Here is a 6,782-nt window from a genome sequence, read left to right as displayed (position 1 = left end):
ACAGAAAGTTGATATAGAAAAGGTTGTTTCAGAGTATGATGTCTTGTTTCAATAACCTAAAGGTCTGCCACCCAAAAAGGAAATAGTACATGATATTATTTTGCAGCAAGATGCCCCATTGCCTAACATTGGAATGTACAAGTTGTCTGCTTTAGAGAATGCTGAAATCAAGAAGAAGGTGTAGGAGTTGCTCGAGAAAGGGTTCATCAGGCCTAGCACATCACCATGTGGGTCACCAATCGTTTTGGTGAGAAAGAAAGATGGCTCGTGGAGAATGTGCATTGACTACCAAGCACTGAATAAGATAACAATCAAAAATCGTTATCCCCTTCCTCGCATAGATGACCTTTTGGATCAATTGAAGGAAGTTGTTTATTTCACCAAGCTATACTTGCACAGTGGATACCATCAGGTCAGAGTTGCAGAGCAAGATGCATGGAAGACTGCTTTAAAAAAAAAGCAGGGGTTGTATGAGTGGTTGTTTATGCCTTTTGGCTTAACTAATGATCCTACTACTTTCGTGAGATTAATGAATGATGTACTTAGACTTTTTCTTGATGATTTTGTTATTGTATATCTGGATGACATTCTGATTTTTAGTAAAACATGGGAAGAACACTTAAAGCATTTTAAGCAGACACTAGATGTTTTAAAAAGAGAACAACTTTATGTTAAACTCTCAAAATGTGAATTTGGAAAAACATCTCTGAATTATTTGGGTCATATAGTAGGGGGTGGTGAATTGAAAATAGATCCCTCTAAAGTGGCAGTCATTATAAACTGGTCTAAACCCAAGTCTGCTACAGAAGTGAGAAGCTTCTTAGGAGCAGCACAATATTGGAGGAAGTTCATTTCTAACTTTTCCTCGATTGCAGCTCCCTTACATGCTTTAACGGGATTGAACAAGGTGTTTCAGTGGGGAGGCAAACATCAGAAAGCCTTTGACACCTTGAAAGAAAAGATTAGTACAACACCTGTACTAGCACTGCCTGATCTGCAAAGACCATTTGAGATCCAAACAAATGCCAGTGACCATGCCATGGGAGCAGCGTTGACACAGCATGGTAAACCCATATGTTATCATTCTGAGAATTTTAATCCTGCAGTAGTTAACTATCCTACATATGATAAAGAATTGTATGCATTAGTTTAGAGTGTGAAAAAGTGGAAACATTACTTAATGGGCAAAGAGACAGTAATACATGTTGATCATCAACCACTTCAATATCTACACTCCCAAACTAAGTTGCCGCAATCAAGACACAACAGATGGATGGGTTTTCTATAATAGTTTCATTTAGTCATCAGATATAAAAAGGGCATACGTAACAAAGTTGTAGACATGTTATCTAGACCCATTATAAATGCATCTACTATACTTAAGCATAATTTTGTGCTACATGAAAGCTACACTAAACAATATGCTCAAGATATAGACTTTAGAGATGTATATGCAACTTTGAGTCAAGGCAAAAGAGTAGAAGAATTGGATTATCATGTAAAGGACTGATTCTTATACCATTGTGGGAGACTCTGCATTCCACAAATTGAGAGAGTAAATATAATTAGAGAAGCACACACTTCTTTGATATCAGGTCACTTTGGGGTAAGTAAAACCGTTGCACAGCGGCAAAGATTTTTTTATTGGCCAAAAATGAATGAGACAGTTTCTAGATATGTAAGAGGGTGTGCTATGTGTGCTAAAAGCAAGCCTAGCAACAGAAAACTAGGCTTTTACACTCCACTACCAGTTCTTTCTCACCCTTGGGAAATTATTTCCATGGATTTTGTTGGAGGACTGCCTAAATCTAGGAAAGGTCATGATTATCTATATGTTGTTGTGGATAGGTTCAACAAAATGTGTATTTTTTACTTTGTAATAAACATATTACAGCTGAACATACTACAAAATTGTTCTTTGAACATGTATGGGTTCATTTTGGATTACCCACTTCCATTGTATCTGATCGAGACACCCGATTTGTGGGAAAGTTTTGGTCAAGTCTGTGGGAACTGATGGACACCAAACTAAAGAAAATCACATCTTTTCATCCACAAATTGATGGCCAGACAGAAGTAGTTAACAGGACAGTGATCCAGTTACTCAGAGGATATTGCAGCAAACATCCTAAGCTTTGGGATGAACATTTGTGTTATGTGCAGCATGCTTACAATAGAGCAAAGCATTCTTCTACACAGAGATCTCCTTTTGAGACTTGTTTTGGTTTCACACCAAGGTCTCCTTTGGATTTTGTCTTTGGTAAAGATACCATAGTTGATGGACACAATGATGTGGACAAGGCAACTAGGTTCATTGAACAAATCTAGGAGATCCACCAGGCAGTACAAGAACAACTGGAAAAGAGCCAAGCCAAATACAAGGCTAGGCATGAAAAGCATCGGATGGAGCATAGTTTCCAAGTTGGTGACCAGGTCTGGCTATATATCAGCAAGGATAGGATGCAAGGTGAAGGTAAAAAGCTAAAGCCTATCAGGTATGGACCCTTCAAAATACTTGAGAAGATTGGTGAGAATGCTTTTCGCCTTGATCTACCAGCTTACATGCACATCTACTCAGTCGTAAATGCAAATTTCTTGAGATTGTTTGAACCTTCAATGATTGAGGATCCTGAATAGCAGAGTCAATTGCCTTCTATTGATAACCTACTACCTGAATATCTTAATGAATTGCAGGAAGACACAGTGCTGGACAGGAAGGTGAGGACAACGCGCAAAGGAGATGTTGAGTACCTTAGAGTAGGGCTCAAAGGTTCAAAGTTGAGCAGTGCAAAGTGGATTGAGATTGGACAAGTGAGAAAACAGTACCCTCACTTAGTCGATACTTGAAAACCAACTTTTGGAGGTCCAAAAGGTCTTCAGTGGGAAGGTCGTGATCCAAATTGGATCCAAGAAGGGTTATCAGAGAGCCATGACTGTATCAAGTCAGGACAGGCTTCAAAGAATTAAGAGCAGCGATCAGAAACACCTCTAAATAGTGGAAGTTAGCAACTAGTGTGGAACGACGAGGACCTCAGTCAAAGCGTGCTGACCGAGGCCCATGGAGACTGCACAGGAGGTGAAACTAGCCCTGGGAAGCTCGGATCGGGAAAAGGAGGCAGTTTTTGATGCGTTGGGAAAAACCCCTCGAGGAGAAGAGGCCCCAAGCACTCGATCACATGGGAGCCAGGAAAACCATGGGGAAAATGCTAAAGGCTAAGGTGGGACCCATGCTCCAAAAACCGACGATATTTATAGGGGGAACCCTTGGATGGTAAGCAGTTTTTGTGAAAATGGAGCGATTCCACTCAACGTTCGATGCGTGGCAAGCGGAGGAGAGAGAAAACCACCGCTTATCACGCGCTAACAATCAAGCAAGTCAACCACATGAAATGTGTGAATGGCATCAGATCTGGAGGCCCCAAATCTAACAGTTGAGATCGCGCCCGAGGGGGAAACTGGAATTGACAGGGGAATAAGCTGCGATCTATAAGAATTTGAGGTTCGATTTGACCACCGAGGTGGCAGATGACTCATTCCACGACGTAATTGAACCGACGAGGGAAAAGCTGGTGTAGTTCGTAGGAGGACAAGTGGCCACTCCCTGTGAGCTTGATGATGATGCCGAAACAGGGAACTCCAAGCGAAGTTGCAGCAGGTGATCTGACGGAAGTGGAAGGGGAATCAAACAGCCATGGGCTCGAATGGCTTTAAAGCCATGAACAGACAAAGCAGAAGACACTGGAAGATAGAAGAAAAGAAGAGAAGAAAAGGAAGAAGATAGAGAAAGCAAAGGAAATACAATGAAGCAAAAAAGCAGAAAGGAGACAGAGGGCCGAGCTGACCAAAGGCAACGTCGAGCACCAGAGAGCTTGAGAGATTCAAGCCATCCCTGAGAGGATCTGTCCGGATTGAGCACCACATTGGGCTCCTTCCATTAAAGACCAAAGAGGTCGAAGAGCTGGTAAGGGAAAGAGTCTGTGCACTCTAGTGGCTTGGGGAATCCAAGAACCACCCCGCCAAGCAAATTTTGTTTCAGGAGACTCATATTGAGCTCCTTCATTGTAATTCCCTACTTTAAGACACAATAAAAGAAGGCCACCACTGAGAGCTGGACCGGAGATGTAGCCCTGGAGGATAGGGTGAACTTCTTATTAAATACTTGTGTTCTTATATTTGCTTACTGTATTTCTTTGCCGTTTTCCATTTCAAGTGTCTGTGTATTTGCAATCTGATCGATCCGTTGCCTAAATAACATAGACACACACCAGCAAATGAGTCTGTAATACCTTCAATTAATAATTCTTAACTGAGATCACTCAGCGGGTGATTTTCAGATCACAAGGCATCTTTATGTGGCACTCTATGTTCAAATTCGAATTTGAGGAGATCATGGACCTCATGGAGAAGATCATGGAGCTCATGGAGGAAATCATGGAGGATAGGGTTATGTGTCACCATTGGTTGAGAAATATGTGGATCAAAGGAGGAAATAGTGGATCTACATTTATAAGTCTGTTATCATAGCTTTTGTATAAATAGGAGTGTTATATCCTTCATTTGTAATCTTAATCTTCATTTGTAATCTTAATATTTTTAGAATCTTAGAACCTAGTCCTTCATTGTAACCTAGTAATGTTAATCTAGATAGAATTTAGAATAGTTTTGGTTAGGATCATATGAGATTTTAGCCATTGTACTTTGAAGATTATGATGAATAAAATGGAGCTTCTTTGATCCTCTACATTTGACTTCTCTTTTGGTGTGCTTGTGAATCCTTGGAAGGATCCCCATTGCCTAGCAAGTACACTTTTGTTTTGGTAAGCTTTTATTTTATGTTTGTGAATTTCATTAGATTAAATTATTAGGTTCATATGTTTGAAATATTAATGAATGACCTTTTGTAAGAAAGTATTAATGTTTCCTTCAATGAATCTGATTTTTTATTTAATGTTTGATTTCATTAGTTTAAGTTTCTGATTTATATGCTTGAGATATTAGTGAACAGTCTCCTGTAAGGGAGCTTTAATATTTCTTCACCTAGCTTAGTTTAGTTTGTCTTAAGTCCATATATATTGGATGATCCTTGAAGTTTACTTACCCGGATTGATAGTAAATGAAACTCTAATTTGCATCCGCATTTTAGACCCAACAATCATGGTTGATTCAGGACCAATGAACGAAATTTGATCGATGATCATAATTCTTCCTTCATGCAGGAAACACATCATTCCAAAGAGGGAAGAAACAAGAGCTCCCATGACATAAACATAGCCACAACCAAGGAGTAAATTAAAATCCAGCAAGCCTTGGACAACCATCATGTCTATATAGACAGTATTACCTACCAAAGTAGTAGGTAACTTAGAAAGGGTCCCTAACGGTTGATTGGTTCCTCTGTTAAAACCTAGCAGATTCTGGGTGATGGGGACAATATGAGGAGAGCCTAAAGCTTGCCAAGTAGTTGAGGACAAAATGCTAAAAAATGCACCCTCATCTATGACTATGATAGGTACAACCATATTATAAGCTTGTATCGTGATATGGAAAGGCACATAAGACAGAAGACAATATCCTACCAGTCAACTCCAATCAAAATAAGTGACTAAAATACTCGGACGGGGTGTCGTAGGAACATGAGATCTTCCCTCTTGCTCTATGGGAACAAGAGAAATACTCTCATGCACCTAGGGAACAGTAGGATTTCCCTCTAGTTCATTCGAAACTAAAGAAACCATAAGAACTTGAGTGGTAGGAGGTTCACTCTCTACCGAAAAGGTACAATTAACTGAAAGTGGAGCCAGGTATATCGTTTTCTCAACCAATGGTTGGTCGAGAACGAACTCACGAGACTCACTTTCAGAGAGAGCAAGGTTGACAAAAGATGACTTTGATCAATCACTGGATCAACTAGTGAAGGATTAGAGGAAATCTTTCGATAACCAGCCAGAAGAAAAGACTGGGAAGTTGTAAGGTTTTCCAACTCTTTGGAAGCTTCATCCATAAAAGGACAAAGGTGAATGGGATGATTACCCTCACACAACTTATAGGGAAATTTGACTTTTCCCTTTTTCCCATGGGTTTTACGATCACTAGTTGAAGGTTTATCACCAGCATGATCTCCAGAGGTTGATGACAAAGGTCGATGTGAACCTATGGACCACACTTCTAAGATCTTGGGAATACTAGGACAATTCCGAAGAAGGTGGTCAGCCTTACATAAAATGCAAGGCAATTTGACTTTCTAGGGATGGTTGGAATATTTTCTACATCAATTGCATCCGTAGAAATGACTGCTTGGTTTCCCCCTTGCTTATTTTGCTTCTTCTTCGTCATCCTCTTATTCTTCTTCTTAGCATCCTGGTTACTAGAATCCATACTTTCACCAGGCGAAGAGGAAGAACGGGGTGAAGAAATAGGTGAAGAAGGTGAGGGTTCAACTTTAGGATCAACACGAGGTTCATGTTGTTCAATTGGAGGAGAACTCAGTTGAAAAGAAGTTTGGACACTCAAAATCACCGAGGTCAAAAATAACCAAACTGGCAGACCAATGGTCAATCCAGGAAGGGACAATGTTGCCATATGGGGGCACCAATATTTTCAAAATAAGGAAAAGGACTAGGATTCCCATTAGAGGGGTTTCCTTGACTAGTAGACTTGGGAAATGTTTCCATCATTACGAAAACCTAAGATCTACTAAGGAGTATTTCCATAGGAAGGATGTTGTTCCACGGTCAAGTAATTAATTTTAGAAATTAACAAAAAAAATAAAAGAGGGGTAAGAT

The sequence above is a fragment of the Pinus tabuliformis genome, chromosome 9 (assembly GCF_031772625.1).
Source record: "Pinus tabuliformis cultivar Carrire ecotype Pingquan chromosome 9, CPIR1, whole genome shotgun sequence".
NCBI classification, from domain to species: domain Eukaryota; kingdom Viridiplantae; phylum Streptophyta; class Pinopsida; order Pinales; family Pinaceae; genus Pinus; species Pinus tabuliformis.
Note: the sequence above shows the minus strand (reverse complement) of the source record.